General features: G+C 38.9%; 1 protein-coding gene across 1 annotated transcript in view; it reads left to right on the plus strand.

The window, feature by feature from the left end:
• Positions 1-19,849, plus strand: part of LOC122796978 (acyl-coenzyme A thioesterase 13-like) — a 108,154-nt gene that overhangs the window by 18,951 nt on the left and 69,354 nt on the right. The window lies entirely within an intron of this gene.

Here is a 19,849-nt window from a genome sequence, read left to right on the forward strand (position 1 = left end):
GTCAGTATATTTTATAGTATCTGTGCTGCCATATTTTTAAGTTAATGTTTTCCTGTACTAATTATGTCTGAAAACAGAAACCAGGTTCTTGATCCATGGCTTCTGAAAAGATTTGATAATCTAACATATTAACTTTGGAATTGTTCTGAATGTCATATTTTGATGGTGATAACTTTTGTTTTGCATTAGCTCCTCATGCGATGCAGGGAAAATGCAGCAAATTCTTGCTTTCATTAAATTTTTGCAATTAGTCACTGTGCTCAGTGGAATAAGTATGGTATAACTATTGTATTATTGTATGTTTATAATAAATTAATGGCTTTGTGTGAAAACTAGAATTGTAACAGTACCTGTATTACTTTAATGTAAAGGCAGTTATTTGTTGTGTTGCACTGTGGAACAAGACTGTTTTGCATTTCTTTTGGTAAGGTTCATTTGAGATTTGAGAAAGTACTGTGGCTTCTCAGTGCTTTCATTGGCTTTGGCTTTGGCATCTTGCATTGCTTGTCCATATAACCCTTTGCAGAGTGATTGTTTTTGTCATCCTTTATGACTGCTTCAGAGTACAAAGTGTAAGTTTATGTGTGTATGTATATATTTGTGTCTGTGCATGCATAATGTATATATGTTTATGCGAGTGTGTATATATATTTTTTCATAAATTTGCATGCATTCACATATTGTAATCTCTTGATGGTAATAATATAGGCTGTTCCTTTAAGTACAACTTGGATCTTGAAATTCTTACACAAATTAGACAACTACTTTTACTAGAATAATGATTGCCTGTTGGTAGTAACATACCACACAGTCACTGTATAAAAAGTTGTAGCCTGAAAGGCAAAAACAGAAATTTGTTTCCTCAGTCAAGGGTTCATTATGGGTTAAAGCACATGCTTTGCCCATAGCTTTGTTGTTGTTAAAGCTGGTTGGCCTAGTCAGAGCCTTTGGTAGATGCAGCTAGATAAAAGATCAAATATTTTGGTGCAGAGTTAGAATTATGGACTGTTAAACTGACATGGATTATTGGTTCCTCTCAATTTGTGTGATATACTGTATGTTAACAATAAACAAATTGCATTTCCACATAGATATTTGCTGTGGAAAAGGGGATCCTCATGGCAGTGAGAAGGTTTGCTTTTAGAAGACATTTTTTGTTAGTGAACATTTTCTGTGATGCTAAAAAGTTTTGTGTACTAAAATTGTAGCTGCTGTTTTCTGTTCATAGTTTCATAGTTTCATAGTATAGTACTAGGCTATCTGCCCTGGGGCATTTGTAAGCCTAGCCATAGTGATGTGGCTTTTGTCACCCCATGAAATGGTACAAAAAATGTACAGAATAAATTTAGAATACTGTGCCTCTGTCTAGTAGTGACACAATGAAGGTCCCCTTATATAATAGAATTAGTTTACTGTGCCCCTGTCTAGCAGTGACACAGATGTGACCCCTGGGGTAAACTTACAATCTCCCATCCACTCATCAAGATTTCTCTTGAAGAGAGTCAGTGAGGGGCTCTGCCTAATACGAACTGGGATCCTGTTCCAAAGCATAGGAAGCCTCTGGGTTATGAATCTATCCCTCTAGCATGTCCTATTCATACTTGTGCCGAGGTTTAAGTCTTTAGTTCTCGTGGTCCTGATGGATTTGGATTTTTTGAGGTGGAGCATGTCCATCAGATCCTGATTGGACATGGCCTTGTACGTCAGGCAGAGATCACCTCTGAGCAGGCGGTATGCTACTGAACAGAGTTGAAGTTTCTTTAGTCTGGCAGAATAAGACATATGTTGGAGACCTTTGATCCTCTTGGTGAGGTACTTTTGTGGTCTCTCCAGCTGTTGCAAATGCCGGGTGAGGTACATACCAAATGGGGCATTGTACTCAATCATGGGTCTGATGAGGGAGGAGTATATCGGTACAATGACATCCTTGGATCTGGATGTGAATCCCTTCATGATGAGGTGTGCAAGGTAGAATGTTTTTCTAACCAATTTGGCAACGTGGGTGTCAAATGAGAGGTCGCTGTCGACTTGGGTCCCTAGGTCTCTGATTACTTTTTCCATACTCAGTGGGTTGCTGTCTATGTGATAATTTGTGGGTACTTTGTTTTTCCCAAAGGGGATGACTATACATTTTTTGGCATTTAGTTTAAGGCCGTGACTCCGGCACCAGTTGTCCGTTTCTGTGAGGCCTTTTTGTAGGATGTATGTGTCCGCTGGTGTATCGACTATGGCACCTAGTTTGCAGTCATCTGCGAACTTTGTCAGCCACAGCCCTCCCATGTTTGCTTTAACATCTGAGAAATAAATGCCGAACAAGAGGGTCCCAGGACAGATCCCTGTGGGACACCACTTGTGACTGGCTTTGAGTCTGACATTGCTCCAGCGATTTTAACTTTATGGGTTCTGTCCTTTAGCCAGTTTGCAACCCATCTAGTGACATAAGGGTTTACGTTTAAGCTGTTGAGCTTATCTATGATGCCTGAGTGGGGTATTGTGTCGAAGGCCTTAGCCAAGTCCAGGTAGGCTGTATGGACTGCTTTGCCCTCATCAATGGCTCTAGTGACTGTTTCAAAAAAGTCAACCAGGTTCAAAAGGCAGGATCTGCCCTTTACAAAGCCGAACTGGGTGGGGTCAAGTGTCTGTAGGTCCCCTATGTCTCTGTTTATGAGTTCCATAATGATTCTTTCCATAGCTTTGCAGACCAGGCTGGTTAAGCTTATGGGGTGGTAGTTTCCAGGGTCTGTAGAGGCACCCCCTTTGTGGAGTGGGACCACTGTTGCTGTACGCCAGTGTTCAGGTACATATCCCAAAGTAAGGGTAAGGTTAAATAGCATTTTTATGTGTGGGTTTAGCTCCTCTTGGAGTTCACGTAACACGCAACCCGGGATACCGTCAGGTCCCATTGATGCTGTGTTTTTAGCTTTGTTTAGGGCGGTTCTCACTTGGACATCTGAGATGACAGGGAGATTACATTCAGCTGGGATAAGTATTTCTTCTTTTGGGGGTGAGGGAAGGGAGAAATTAGCACTGAACCTGTCAGCCAGAATGTTGGCAATATCTGTGGGTTCAGTCTATTTTTTGTTGTTGTGAACTAACTCTGAGCATATCTGAGGGTTTCCGCCCAGGTTTCTAACATAGCTGAAGAAGGCTTTGTGGTTATCTTTAGTGCCCTTAGCGATTTTTCTCTCAAAGTTGGCCTTGGATGTTTTTATGAAAGAACGTAGTTTTCTGCTAATGTTGATCAGAGATGTCTTCCCTTCATGGGATTTTTCTCTGACGTGCAGTAGCTTCCTTCTTTTGTTATACAATTTGTTAATGGCTGAGGTCCACCAGACAGGACGCTTGCCTTTGGTGGAGAGGGACTTGGATTTATTTGGGATTGCATGATCCATGCATTCTTGGAGATGTCCATAGAAAGCATTTGTGAAGGATTCGGCATTGTGGGATGTGGTATCCACTGGCACAGTGGGCTTAAAGGATACCATCTCAGTCTTAAGAAGAGTGAAGTCTGCTTTTGAGAAGTTTTTCACTGTGGTCTTTTGTGCTGGGGGTGGAGGTGGGATATGTATATCCAGGGTGATTAGTTTGTTGTCAGATCTCATTAGTGAGGGGTATACTTCTGGTGTGGAGCATTTTGTCCCCATGTTTGTGATGATCAGGTCTAGTATATTATCTCCCTAGTGGGAGAGGTGACTAGTTGTTCCAGTGCATTTGAATTTATGAATTCTAGGAACCTTTGGGCTAGGGTATTAGGGCTAGAATAATGTACCCAATCTATGTTTGGGTAGTTGAAGTCTCCCAGTATGATGGTATTTTGGGATACATTCATATCCTCCAATGTCTTCAGGAAGGCTGAGTGGGGTTCTTGAGATTGGGAGGGTGGTCTGTAACATGCTACCAGTTGTATAGCAGTTTTGCCTATGGTTAGTTGCACCTGTATGGTCTCTGATGCTTCATGTGTTGCTACTAACCTGGAAGTGTGGGTGTCCTTGATGAATATGGACACTCCCCCTCCCTTTGTGGTTCGGCCCGGGTTTTGGGGCCGAAAAGCATGATACGAGGTATAGCCTGGTAGCGCTGGGGTGCTCTCAGGAGCCTTGAACCAGGTTTCAGTTACTGCACAGACGTCGATGTTCTCCATGCTGAGGAGTGCATCAAGTGCCTGCATCTTGAGATTTAGACTTCTGGTGTTGAGCAGCATTACCCTTAGTTTTTTTCCATTTTTGTTTTCTAAGGAGGTGGGTTTGTCTTTTGAGCCTTGCCTAAAAAAGGCACTATGGGGTGGCAAGAGCCTTAGCCAATATCCGGAAGCCCAGTGGTGACAGGTGTAAGCCATCCCTTGCGAAGCAGCGTGGCTTGTCCAACATGTCATCCCAGGCAGACAGACATTGGATCCCCTTAGAATGACACCAGTACTTGAGCCAATTATTAAAGCTGATCATCTTGTCTTTGTATTGTGGTATCATTCTTGGTGAGGGCAAGATGCTGCTCAGGGTCAGGGTCATACCAGCCTGGGCTACATAATCGGAGAGCTCCTCTATGTCTCTTTTCATGTAGTCCAGGGAGGTACATCTCAGGTCATTCACACCAGCATGGACAATGACGGAGTCATATTTGTACTTGCTTTGGAGTGACTTGAGTGCGTGTGTTATGTGGCGGATCCTAGCTCCCGATAGACAGCTCACAGTCACCCTCTCCTTGTTCAGCCTGGTCAGCGGGACATCAGTGTGTCTGACTATAGAGTCACCTATTTCTAGTGTATCAGGCATGGTGTTTGGCCATAAGGGCTGTGATTGGTTGACACACTGATTTATTGAAGTATGTGTTGCATGTGTTTTGTTTTGAGGTGGTGGATTTTTGGATGTCTGCTTTGGGAGCCTCTCTTGTTTTGGTAAGTTTTTATTAGAGCCTCCGAGTATGTCTTTGTGTTTTTATGTGTTTGGTTTGCAGTTGTGGAAGGTCTATGTGGGACTGGGATTGTTGTGTGTGTGGTTACCATCTCCTCCTGTCTGGTCATGCCAGCCCTGAGTTAAGAGAGTTCAGCCTCCACTTTGGCTATATAGTTGCATCTCTCACATGTATTTGTGTTTGTTGGGAGGAGGAGAGGGTTGTCTGTGTACATGAGACAATTGTAGCATTGTCTCAAGATACCCAGATTGACCAGCTGAACTGGAGAGGACGCCAGTAATCTACCACTCGACATGCTAGAACAGTATAAGGGAGTGCTGTACCTTTAAGGGAAGTGGATATTCACAGGGGTGGTAAGTAGATGTAGTGCTTTACTTAGTACGAGAGTGCTTACTTAGTAGAGAAGTATTGAGAACAAGTGCTAGGCTTATAATATAGTGAGTAGTCTGATTATACTAAGAGTAGAGCTTCCTTAAGGGAAAATTTGAAGAGCAGACCTGGCGGAGCCAGAAGAAGTTTAACCTTGTTTAACCGGCACTATGCGCACGACTGCACAAAGCCGTGCAAACGTGGATTTTAAACAGTGATCTACAAAAGAGCTAGAAATGGTCCAAAACAACCAATTACTACAGCTTCTTGTGCTGAGGTCACTTCCTACAGGGACAGGTAGGCTGCTCAAGGCTCACCACTCCCACTGGTGAGCAAAGAAACTTCCTTCTATCCAAGTAAGGTAATGGACAACACAGGAACTACACCACAGCCCAGAATACAGCAATGCCTGTAAACTGGTCTAAACTAGTCGAGGAGAGGCGGGAAAACAAGGATTATTTTTTTGTTTTTTTTGTTTTTTTGATAGAAACACACAGAAAATGCAGAAACAGTGATAAATCAGTTACACAGGCTAGCACACTTTAGTGGGCAGCCTCAACAGTTAAATTAAACAAACAAACAAACAAACTTTCGATCAAATTCGACTAAAATGTAACTTTAAGTGCAAATTTGTATCTTTAAGTTCAGAATGGAAAAAAAATAAAGGATGCCTTAGTGAACTCTGCTATAACTCTTCAAGAAAGAAATGCATTCAGTGACCAACACCTGCTCAGCCTCCAACAATCGATATCCACTGAATAACCACCCCATTCACTGGGAATCCCCCCAAAAATGTACCATTGGGGAAAAATACTCAGGAAGGAAAGAGTATGTGGAAACTAATTTTGTAGCATTTGAGGGCTACGTGGATGGAGAAGACTGGCCCAAAGCTCTATGGACCAGAATACTGTCATCACATCTAACTGGGGACTTCCTGAAAGCTTATGCGGATCTTAAGGATACTGATGCACATAAGTATCAGAAACTGAAAGCAGGAAGTTCTAGGAAGTACTGTGGCTTCTCCTGAGATATAGTCACTTAAATTTCAGAACCACTCATTCAGTATGCACAGACCATTAAAGTCACATATTTCTGTTGTAGTACGGAGCCTTATGTAAATAAAGTAAGTAAAAACTAGACATCTTGGCTGTAATTAAATTTAAGAGTATTCTGTGACAACTTAAGAAAAATAGGTATTCCAGAGTTACCCAGAGTCTTCTAAACAGCCGTTAGTTTTTGTTCTTGTTGTTTTTTTAGAACATGTATTGTTAACTCAAATTGCAACCCCATGTCATCCTACAAGTACCGTTAGCCTTTGCCTAAATATGTTTCTTTGCTTACAGACAAGAAAAAACATGTTACTGAATGAACTGGTTCATTTTAAATGTTTTAGAAAAGGACAGGTAGTCAGATACCACACAGTCTCTAACAGCACTACAGTACCTATAAAAGCTGTTTATATTAACCAGCAAGCTGTACCTGAAAACATGCCTGTGGAATGTGGTGATGTTGAAGTTTTAACTGCTAGAAGTGCAGACCCTGCTTTTTGTCACTGTGTTAATAAATTTGCTAAAAGTACTATTATGGTGGAAGGAAATGGATGCAACCGTTGTTTGACTGAAAAAAATGATTTTGTTAATTATATCACAATTTTTGTATGCATAAAGCAACTAACAAAAAAAGCAGTATGTGTAGATATATATATATATATATATATATATATATATATATATATATATAAAGGGAGTACCTTTTAAGGTAGAAATGCAAACAATTTAGGCAAAGTGCTACACCCAGTATCGGTACTACTTAACTAAACACTGTGGAAGATAGAGTATTAGCATAAATAAATAGCCCCTGTTAAGTAAAATGAATAGGACCAGAAGAAACAAAAGTTACTAAACTTTGGCTCTGGGTAGAAGGTTAGCTAAATATGAGAACTGAGTCTTGTCAAAAGACTCCAGTTGTTAAAGTAATAAATCAATGTAGAGATCGACAGGGAAGGGACTACAGTTAAGAAAACACTAAGGAAGCAGGTGTAGAAACTGAGGAAGAACAGGCAAATCACGCTGAAGAAAGAAAAAGGAATAATGGAACATGAAGAGAAGCGCAAGTGCCCCCTGAGTCAAAACTGAGAGAGAGTCAGAAACAGAAGCTGAACTCTGAGGATAAAGAAAACTAGACAACCAACCAGGAAGAACAAAATTAGTTCTGTTGGAAGAAAATCATTCTAGTGACTTATTATAGAAAAAGAACAAGCTGGAGGTATCCTGTACATGATTTTATAGAAAAAGAGGCCATTGCCACTAAATTTGTTTGCCAGGATAGGTCATTGATCAAAAACGTTATATAGAAATGTGTGTGTGTGTGTGTGTGTGTGTGTGTGTGTGTGTGTGTGTGTGTGTGTGTGTGTGTGTGTGTGTGTGTGTGTGTGTGTGTGTGTGTGTGTGTGTGTGTGTGTGTGTGTGTGTGTGTGTGTGAAGAAATTGGACGCTGTAATTTCTGCTAGCATGTCTGGCTGAAGTTTTGTCTATAATTTCAGACTGACCTGTTGCATTGCATACCAGCATGACTAGCTATGATATTGTAAATAGTTTCTTACATGTTGATTTATGATCTGTTTGTACAGAATGTTTTAAAGACTTGAACAGTGGCCTTTTACATTTCTGTGTATGTTTGTGAAGAAAGATCCTAAAGGTAAACTGTCGCAAATTCAGTTGATCTGCAGATGATGTCCTCCCTAGCCTACTACCATAACTCACCTAACTGCTCTGTATTGTACAATTATCCTCTGAGGATAACCCAATGTGTTATGTAAATTAATTCAAATGTTTTATTGTATATTTCTTTGCTATGTTTTTTCTTCAATGTTATAACGCCTCTTACTGTATTGTACTGCGGAGCTTTTTCTACATTTGCTTAACTGTTTTATTATGAAATTTTTACTGTATTTTTCTTAACTTTTGTAAATTTTCTTGCTTGCTTGTACTGTGGAGCTTTTCTCCCCGGGCCTCCACTGAAAAAAAGTTTTTGCTCAGATGGACTATCCCGGGTAACAAATAATAATATAGGCTGTTCCTTCAAGTACAACTTGGATCTTGAAATTCTTACACAAATTAGACAGCTACTTTTACTAGAATAATGATTGTCTGTTGGTAGTAACATACCACACAGTCACTGTATAAAAAGTTGTAGCCTGAAAGGCAAAAAACAGAAATTTGTTTCCTCAGTCAAGAGTTCATTATGGGTTAAAGCACATGCTTTGCCCATAGCTTTATTGTTGTTAAAGCTGGTCGGCCTAGTCAGAGCCTTTGGTAGATGCAGCTAGATAAAAGATCAAAGATTTTGGTGCAGAGTTAGAATTATATGGACTGTTAAACTGACATGGATTATTGGTTCCTCTCAATTTGTGTGATATACTGTATGTTAACAATAAAAAAACTGCATTTCTTCATAGATATTTGCTGTGGCAAAGGGGATCCTCATGGCAGTGAGAAGGTTTGCTTTTAGAAGACATTTTTTGTTAGTGAAAATTTTCTGTGATGCTAAAAACTTTTGTGTACTAAAATTGTAGCTGCTGCTTTCTGTTCAGAATGGAAAAAAATGAAAGGATGCCTTGGTGAACTCTGCTATAACTCTTCAAGAAAGAAATGCATTCAGTAACCAACACCTGCTCAGCCTCCAACAATAGATATCCACTGAGTAAGCCAACCACCCCACTCACTGGGAATCCCTCCAAAAATGTACCATTGGGGAAAAAATACTCAGGAAGGAAAGAGTATGTGGAAACTAATTTTGTAGCATTTGAGGGATACGTAGATGGAGAAGACTGGCCCCAAGCTCTATGGACCAGGATACTGTCATCACATCTAACTGGGGACTTCCTGAAAGCTTATGTGGATCTTAAGTATACTGATGCACATAAGTATCAGAAACTGAAAGCAGGAAGTTCTAGGAAGGACTGTGACTTCTCCTGAGATACAGTCACTTAAATTTCACAACCACTCATTCAGTATGCACAGACCATTAAAGTCACATATTTCTGTTGTAGTACAGAGCCTTATGTAAATAAAGTCAGTAAAAGCTAGACATCTTGGCTGCAATTAAATTTAAGAGTATTCTGTGACAACTTAAGAAAAATGGGTATTCCAGAGTTACCCAGAGTCTTCTAAACAGCCGTTAGTTTTTGTTCTTGTTGTTTTTTTAGAACATGTATTGTTAACTCAAATTGCAACCCCGTGTCATCCTACAAGTACCATTAGCCTTTGCCTAAATATGTTTCTTTGCTTACTGACAAGAAAAAACATGTTACTGAATGAGTTGGTTCATTTTAAATTTTTTAGAAAAGGACAGGTAGTGAGATACCACACAGTCACTAACAGCACTACTGTACCTATAAAAGCTGTTTATATTAACCAGCAAGCTGTACCTGAAAACATGCCTGTGGAATGTGGTGATGTGGATGTTTTAACTGCTAGAAGTACAGACCCTGCTTTTTGTCACTGTGTTAATAAATTTGCTAAAAGTACTATTATGGTGGAAGGAAATGGATGCAATCGTTGTTTGACTGAAAAAAATGATTTTGTTAATTATATCACAATTTTTATATGCATAAAGCAACTAACAAAAAAAAGCAGTATGTGTATATATATATATATATATATATATATATATATATATATATATATATATATATATATATCTATATAGATATAAAGGGAGTACCTTTTAAGGTAGAAATGCAAACAATTTAGGCAAAGTGCTACACCCAGTATCGGTACTACTTAACTAAACACTGTGGAAGATAGAGTATTAGCATAAATAAATAGCCCCCTGTTAAGTAAAATTAATAGGACCAGAAGAAACAAAAGTAACTAAACTTTGGCTCTGGGTAGAAGGTTAGCTAAATATGAGAACTGAGTCTTGTCAAAAGACTCCAGTTGTTAAAGTAATAAATCAATGTAGAGATCGACATGGAAGGGACTACAGTTAAGAAAACACTAAGGAAGCAGGTGTAGAAACTGAGGAAGAACAGGCAAATCACGCTGAAGAAAGAAAAAGGAATAATGGAACATGAAGAGAAGCGCAAGTGCCCCCTGAGTCAAAACTGAGAGAGAGTCAGAAACAGAAGCTGAACTCTGAGGATAAAGAAAACTAGACAACCAACCAAGAAGAACAAAATTAGTTCTGTTGGAAAAAAATCATTCTAGTGACTTATTATAGAAAAAGAACAAGCTGGGGGTATCCTGTACATGATTTTATAGAAAAAGAGGCCATTGCCACTAAATTTGTTTGCCAGGATAGGTCATTGATCAAAAACGTTATATAGAAATGTGTGTGTGTGTGTGTGTGTGTGTGTGTGTGTGTGTGTGTGTGTGTGTGTGTGTGCGCGTGCGTGCGTGCGTGCGTGTGTGTGTGTGTGTGTGTGTGTGTGTGTGTGCTTGTGTGTGTGAAGAAATTGGACGCTGTAATTTGTGTATAATTTCAGACTGACCTGTTGCATTGCATACCAGCATGACTAGCTATGATATTGTAAATAGTTTCTTACATGTTGATTTATGATCTGTTTGTACATAATGTTTTAAAGACTTGAACAGTGGCCTTTTACATTTCTGTGTATGTTTGTGAAGAAAGATCCTAAAAGTAAACTGTCTCAAATTCAGCTGATCTGCAGATGATGTCATCCCTAGCCTACTACCATAACTCACCTAACTGCTCTGTATTGTACAATTATCCTCTGAGGATAACCCAATGTGTTATGTAAATTAATTCAAATGTTTTATTGTATATTTCTTTGCTATGTTTTTTCTTCAATGTTATAATGCCTCTTACTGTATTGTACTGTGGAGCTTTTTGTACATTTGCTTAACTGTTTTATTATGAAATTTTTACTGTATTTATCTTAAATTTTGTAAATTGTCTTGCTTGCTTGTACTGTGGAGCTTTTCTCCCTGGGCCTCCACTGAAAAAGGGTTTTTGCTCAGATGGACTATCCTGGTTAATAAATGTCAAATAAATAAATACATTTCATCGGACTGTTGACAGTTGCTATGTGTTACTGTCAGAAGCTGAAAGACAGGAAGGAACTTTAGTAAACAGCTGTTGGTTGATTTTCAAAATATGAAATGAAAATTAGAACTGGAACAGTTGTGACAGGCTAGTCTATAAAAGAGCCTGCTGAAGATCGTTAAGTCAGTGATAGTTGTCAGCTGCCAGTTGCTAGTTGTGCTGTGCAGTGAATTACCAAAAAAGGAGTCACCAAAACTGTAAGCCTGCCTTTGCTCTATTGTAGTAATTTAGTTTAGATCAGGGACAATGTTTTAGTCAGTTAGGAAATTATACCTAATCAGAGTTTTTCTAAATGTTAAATTTCTGTCATTCAGTATTGATTACCTTTTCCTGGTGATTGAGTTCTGTTTGTTTATTGGAAATTACTGTTTTATATTTTTAATAATTTTGCACGTTATTAAATACCTTTTATTAACTTACATTGTGGCTGGTCAATCAGTGTTTTCTTTAGTGATTTGAGAGTGCTTATATTGGCCTTGATAACTTCCTGGGCCACTCCAAAAGCCTGGCTGGTTGTCTTTGCTTTAATATCTAATCTTCATAATTAGACACCCCTTTAAAGGGCATGGAGGTACTCTGATTGATGCAGCATTACCATATTATGTTGGATAAGGGACACAGCTGAAAATCTGTGTCAGGCTTTCCAGGAACTGTTTGGATATGTGAGATTTAATCTGTTTAAGTGTGAGTGTATCAGAGGTTTTAAACTGGGATACATTGCTCTGGAGTGTGTAATAAGGACGTATATTTGAGGTGAACAGAAGAATACAGTCCAGTCCCAGGTTATAGAGCTTGTTCTTGTTGTTCCGTTAGGGGAAAATTGTGGAATATTACTTCTGTTTAAGTGACAGTCTCACATTGGAGTCGGTAGTGAGGACTGAAGCTACTTAGTTAATGACCCAGGATAGTGGGAGAGGTCACATTATTGTTGACAGTTCGGTGGGGTATTGTTTGGATGTGACATTATGTGGTGGAAGTTCAGAGGGATATTATCTGCACATCGCATTATGTATAAAATGTGAACATGTATACAGATACATCAGGTGAATAAACAGTACATTAGCTACATTCTAAACATGAGTATAGCTTTAAAAGGGGAGTGGGTTAAAAGGGAATGAACAATGAAAGAACAAAAAGGGGGCAAGTAGATGAGATGGAATGATAGTATCAGAGTAATGACTACAGAGATGAGAAAGTTCTAAGGGCATATACATTTTATGTTGGATTATTGGCCAACTGCTGTTAGAGAGAAAATGGTTAGTAGAAACAACAGCATGAGTAAGGAAGTTTGTATCATGAACAAGGGCTTTTGCATTGGCTTTATTTCTGATGGTATGCTTTAAATTATGGCCTGAATTTTTACCCATGGGGATGTCTTTTAAAAAGAGGGGAAGTTCATGCCAAAGAGAAGCTGTGGTTACTGCACTGAATCTTACCCGTTGAAGTTTCCAGAACTTGTCCTGTCATGGATTGTCTTCTGGGGTTGAAGGTAAGTGTTGTAAGAGAGTTTTATGGAATGGGGTGGCTAGATTAAGTAGTTTATTAAAAACTAGGACTCTTAGGGAAGATCAGCTCTTTTCGTTATAAGCATCCTGTTAGCCTTTTTGATCAAGAGGCAGTGATGTTCATGCACTGGAGAGTCTGCTACGAAATGGCACATTTTGTTTGACAATGTTTTTAGATTAATGTGTTTTTTCCTAGAGATAGTGGTTATTTATTTTAGACCATAACCCATCTTGGTAAACAGTACTGCTTTGCCTGTGGTATCTCTAGCAAGAGTGGAAAGGAACTGGAAGACTTTATGGGCCTAGAATAGAAGGTGGTTGACTGTTTGTTCTAGTTTTCTCAATATATGGTTGAAATTTAAAAGTCTGTTCTAATTTCACACCAGAATACTGAAGAAAATAATGTTGAATTTGTCTGACCTTCAGATGAGGCATGTCAGTTTCAAGAATGCCCAGTGGGAAGACACTACATTAGATCATACCTCTCAACTGTCCAGATTTTTTGCAGAATGTCCAGATTTTTGCCTCATATTTTTGGTGTGTTCCTCATAAACTTGGCTTTCTGGTAAATCACTGAGGACTGAAGCCACTAAATGATAGACATTTGAGTTGCATATTTAATATCATAGGATCATAGGAAGTTACTAGGCTATTGGCCCTGAGGCCTTTATAAGTCTAGCCAAGAGTTTAGTCCATGTTTAGACAAATCAGCACCATTTGCCCCTGTCCAGCAGAGACACGGGTGGAATCCCAGTGATGTATTTCCTGTTTCCCATCCAGTTATCGAGGTTGAGCTTAAAAGGGGGTAAAGAGGTACTCTGCTTGATATGGAGAGGGAGTCTGTTCCACAGATGGGGGAGTCTCTGGGACACAAATCTGTCCCTCGAAAAAGTCCTATTGATGTCACAGACCAGGTTGAGACCGCGCATGTGGGTTACTCGAGTGGAGCTTGACTTGCGGATATGCAGCAGTCCCATCAAGGTGAGGTCTGAGATCGTCTTCTATTCCAGACAGAGGTCACCTCTGAGAAGTTTGTATGAAACTGAGTAGAGGGATAGGATTTTAGCCTATCTGTATATGGTAGATTTTTGAGGCCTTGGATTCTCCTGGTGAGGTACATCAGTGGTCTCTCCAGCTGCTGCATGAGCTTTGAGAAGTACATGCAGAATGGGGCATTGTACCCAATAATGGGCCTTATAAGGGAAGAACACAGGGATGTATTAACCTCCTTGTCCCTGGATGACATACCCTTACTTATGAGGTGGGCCATGTAGAAATCTTTCCGTACAATGGAAGCAACATGGTGGTCAAAAGTCAGGTTGCTATCAATCTGGGTGCCCAAATCCCTCACAAATGATTGCTTGCTAAGGACGTTGTTATTAATGTGATAATTTTTGAGGACGTCACTCTCCCCAAAGGGGATGAATATGCATTTTTTGTATTCATCTTGAGGCCATGTTTCTGGCACCAGTCATTTGTTTGGGTCAGACCCTCTTGGAGGATGTCCATGTCACTAGGGGAATTCATGACAGCACCCAGCTTGCAGTCATCTGCATAAAAAATAGGCTAACACAGATCCTGGTATTCTAGCAACTTTCTAAGTACATAAGAGGAATATTTAAAATCTGTCCCTATTTTTAGGCCAGTATCCTCTTGGTTATTTTAGGCTTGGCCCAGATTTCTATGCTTAGAGGTGGAGAGAGATACATTAGATAATGCTGATTCCCAAGATGCTGACTAACAGAGAAGGACACCAACTGGAACTGCCCCAGTGTGTAAACTTTGAAAGTGTGAAAAAAGATGGCAAAGTTATTAACTTGGAAGAAATTCAGTTACTGGCTAGCAGATGCACTGTAAGATCATAGGATCATAGGAGGTTACTAGGCTAATGCCTCTGGGGCCCTTACAAGCCTAGCCAAGAGTTTATCCCCCAAAAAGAAACCTCAGTAAACACCTGTCACCCCTGTCAATGAGGGACAAAGGTGGAACCCCTAGGACAAAGTTGTGGTTTCCCATCCACTATGTACTCTGCTTGACATGTATGGGAAGTCTATTCCAGAGAGAGAACAGCCTTTGGGAGACAAGCCTGTCTCTCCAGCATGTTTTGTTGATACTGCATATAAGATTCAGGCCATTCGAGCGGGTAATGTGAGAGGAGTTAGACTTACGTTTATGGAGCATTTCTAGTAGGGCATGGTCTGAACACTGTTTGAATGTCAATAAGGTAAAGAAAAAGTCAGTTAGAAAAAAATATGTTTTGGGTGAGAATAATTTCAAGTCTGAGCAGTAGAATACACACCTATGTGCAGCATCTATGCAGGAGATTGTTTCCAGTAAACTAGAAGTGAAAATAGACCAATTGCCCTCATAAGTGTTTAAAATAAGTGGGACATGGAAGCACTATATAAGAACACATGAAAAATGGTTGGAAAAATAGAAGCAGTACTAAGTAATCAGCCTGATGAACTGCTAAGTTTGAAGAAGTCAGAACTAAAAATGAAGAACCGAGTGACACTGATGATTTAAATTGAGGAAAAAAAGTCTGTCAGATAAAGCATGAAGAGAAAAACCTGAGATTTTCTGTAGTACCAGAAAAGTTGGAAGGAGCAGACTGCATTAACTTTATGAAGGTACTAAAAAGTAATTGACCTCCTGTTCCACAGGAGCATTTGTTAATTGTGAGGAAGCACCATATTTACTGTGCTTCCTTCATTGAATACAGGTGGAAAACACACTGTAGCCAAAAACACATTACAATTAAAGAGGTTTAAATTAAAAAGTGTTTGCACATAATTTCTGGCAAAAGCGTCTTAGCATGGATGCCCTTCTTTTTAGTATGAGTACCAATGCAGCTTGAGACCATGGAGAAGCTGATGCTTTTGAGTATTTGTTTTCTCAACTGTATACAGTTTTTCTTTTATTGTACATTTTAAAGGGATTTAGGGGAGGGTATAGAAAATTGAACCGTTTGGAAAGATGTGATAAGAGTTCAAGTAAAACAGTGAAATTTTCGCTAAGTAAAAGCCATGTTATTCAAGTGTTACAATATTTGCATAAACTGTTAATAGGGATATTATACACAGACACAGACACACACACACACACACACACACACACACACACACACACACACACACACACACACACACGTATATAATGTATGCGTGGGTGTATTATAACGTGTTGAATGTGCCAAATGTTGACTTCTGTTTGGCTGACAAAACATATGGTCATTATATGCAGGCGATTGACAATCCCTGAGTTGGGGAATATTCCCTTTCCCCAGGGATAGTGTGATCTAAGATTTAGTATATGTAATTAGCAGGGCTGTGGTGGTGCAGGGGGACTTGCCCCTGCAAAAAAAGTTATTGGCTTAGCCTACTCTAGGATAATCCTCAGACCAAGTGCAGTACATGTTGATGGTCCATGTTTAGATGTTTTTATGTCAATATTTTTTATGTCAACATTGTCAGTGGTTGAGTCATAACAGACGTGTGTGTCAGAAATTACCTATTTTTATAAAATGATTATAACTTTAAAATAACAGAATGGGTACTTTGTCAGTTTTAACATGGATTAGGCTTAAAAATGGGCCGCAAGGGCAACTAGCCCACTATTTACCTATGAACCTATAAAAAGGATTCTGTTATGGGAAGATACCAAGAAGAAAGTTATTAGAAAAAATAAATAAGAGATTGGAAACTTATGGAAAAGGAACTTACAGTAGGATACAGGCAGCAAAAATGTTTTTAATTGGTTTGATCCTGTAAGTAGATTACACATACTTTTATCAGCCAGGGGAACATTTGTGGATTATAATTAAGAACTGGAGAAAAATTGAAAAGGAAAGAGGGCAAGAATAAAGTGGGTTGTGTAGGTTCTTCCAACTGAACAGGGTGATTTAAGACTACCTGATTTTTATGATTTAAAACTACTTAGGATAGCTAATCTATCTGAGACAGCAATAAACTGTGGAGATCTTCAGCTAGGCAGAATATCAGAATATTCAACTAGATGTTCTTTATTTAGCTCAGCGTTGAAGTATTCTTTACTTCTGTCTCTTCTGCTGCAGAAGGCCTAGACATCTGATCCAACCTTTAGAGCCAAGAAACCTGTCCCCTTACAGACATGGCAGGTACCCTCAGGGATGTCAGTATATCACTAGTATAAAACAAGCATCTTCAGATGCAATATTAGAGCTTTATTATTGCATTTCACAGTGCATGCATACATCTCAGTGTTGTTAGGCATTGTTCAATTTGCTGTTGAGCTCAGGAATATTAAGTACCTCCGTGGTGAACATCTTTGTAGTTGCTTTTGTGTAGACTTAACCTAGTAAATATAGTTATTTTTGTCAACATTTGTCTTGTGTCATAGCCTAATAATGTTAGGTGTGTCTTTGTAGACAAATTACCCACAAAAAATGTCATAATCAGTGTGTACTTTGTCTAGGGCTGGAGCATGATGCTGAGGTCTATAAGGTCTGTAAAGAATGCACCCTTAAAACTTTTAGAAGTAGGCAGTACTCCCTTCATCATTAGAATCATAGGTTAATAATTGAAATGTTAATCCAGAGGACTGTTAGTAGCCTAGTCATAGGTACCAGTTGACATAACTGACTTATGTCTAGTTTAGATCTCTTTCATTGAAGGCTTGAGGAGCCAAACAAGGGGAGCTTTTACAATTTTCCATCCATTAGTTGCACTTAAAGGGAGTCGGGGAGCTACTTTGCTTTCTATCCAAAGGAAATCTATAAAAAATCTACTCCATAAATGATGGATTCTCTGGGATATCTATCTCACCATCTGGTCCTATTTAGATTTTGGTGGAAGTTAAGATCCGTCTGTGTCTCTCTCTCTCTAAGTATCTTTATTAATAGAAAAGAAAGCAGACTATTGTGATATTTCACAATTGCTCAATTCATGCCATCTCTTAAGTCTCACTCATCCTCCTGAACATTATTCTGCATGTATTGTTCCCACAAATTCCATTTATTTCTATGTAATTTATTCCTTCCTTTTCTAAAGATCCCACCTTCAAGTTATTTTATCTCCTTTACAATATTCAGTACTTCAGTTACAGTTATTTCTGTTTTCTAGTAATTGTTTTTTGGCAGCCAGTAGCTTTAAACTTATTAAGGCCTTGCAATATGAAGGCAATTTAGATTGTGTTTCCCAGCTGAAAAGAAATTCCGTAATTGCAAACCATTTGCTCTCCCAACTTTTATTTAAAAAAAGTACTCTGAAGTGAGATTTTAAAATTTGAAAACTCATTACCTCCCAAAACATGCTGCCAGTTACCTCCCTCTGTCCGATCACACCTGTAGCATTTGCTGTCTACCTGAGGAGGAATTCTCTGAAGTCTGTTTGGGGTGTTCAATACCTATGCAAACACTCCCAAACAAAAAATTCTGAACCTTCTGGACTTTGCTGTATACTTGGGAGCCTTACATATTTCCTCACATTTTTCATTTGGGAAGAAAGACCGGAAAGGTAATTAGCAATCTTTTATAACTTCCTCTTAACTGTTTATCATCATTTTCAAGCATTATTTTATATGCCCTACTAATATCCATTTTAACAGCAGATTCTGTTCTATAGTCAGCTAGGGGCAGACGATACCTGATTGACATACCAAGATAAACTCTAGCCTCAACCTGTCTACTTCCAACCGTCATATGACTCACCTATTTTAACAAACATAAGGACAACACTTAAATCCAAGCTAGCCTGCTGTTATCTGTTATAACAAGATTGCTAAATTTGCTACCAGTACCCCATATAGAACCCACACTGCCAGTCCTTAAAACAGCTTAACTGGCTTGAACTAAACAACTACCTGCCATGCTCACAAGTAGTTACTACACACAAAGTAATTTACTACCTTAAAAATGCCCAGAACTACAGAATATTCTACTGCCTTATTCGATCACAAGGGATCTCTGCTCGGGTGAAATATTTGAATTAATCATAAGTAAATGTAACAAATCAGCAGGAGACTCTCTGCACTCTTGCTATGTCTCCAAGCTTTGGAATGCCATCCATTCACATATAAAAATGACTAAACCTTCCAGCTTCAAAATAATGATCAAACAGTACCCAGATCAGGCATGGTCATGGCCTTCCTCTTCACCAGGTTGCCTCTTATTTTGAATTCATGTTCCTCATTACTTATCTTGCTGTTTCTCTACATTTCTTTAACATATTTACCTGTCTCATGTAGTGTTTCTGTTTCCTGAGGCTTATCTTGTCATGCTGTTTTACCTGTAATCTTTATCTATGTCCTGTTACACAAACCCATATATCCACTACCAAATCCTACATCTGACTACAACTACCATTCCTCCTGATGCCCATCTCTTCATCAGTACTGCCAATTATATCCTAATTTCACAGGATACAGTAACTTAAGGTATATGGTCACTGTTAAGGTTTTGTGTCGTAATAAAATACATCTAGACTGCCTAATTTCTAGTGAAATAAATGCCTCATAGTCTTATAATGTACATAGTTAATAGTATTTTTCTGTTACAGAATACTTCAGTTTATCTATCTAAGCAGTACTTTCTGCAGTTGTGTTATGCAAAGAATATATCTCTGAAACTGCAAATGTATAAAGTAAATGCAGTTATGCATGTACTTCTGATTTCCGATGGAACTTTTCTCCCTGGGTCTCTGCTGAAAATGGGCTTTGCCGAATTGCGCTGTTCCAATCAACAAAGACAAAACAGGATACTTTAAAGCTAAACAGCTGAGATGTTTATATATAGCACAAGCAGATGACTGCTGATCAAAGTGGAAAAATATAATGGTGGAACAAGGTGGAAGTATGAGGGAAATGGAGAAATTATGGTCTTGGAAGCAAGCTCTTAAGGAGAATATAAATAACTATACAGTGTGTGTGTGTGTGTGTGTGTGTGTGTGTGTGTGTGTGTGTGTGTGTGTGTGTGTGTGCGTGTGTCTGTATCTTTATGTATGTGTATGGCAGATAACAGTATA

The sequence above is a fragment of the Protopterus annectens genome, chromosome 3.part0 (assembly GCF_019279795.1).
Source record: "Protopterus annectens isolate FY-2018-M chromosome 3.part0, PAN1.0, whole genome shotgun sequence".
NCBI classification, from domain to species: Eukaryota; Metazoa; Chordata; order Ceratodontiformes; family Protopteridae; genus Protopterus; species Protopterus annectens.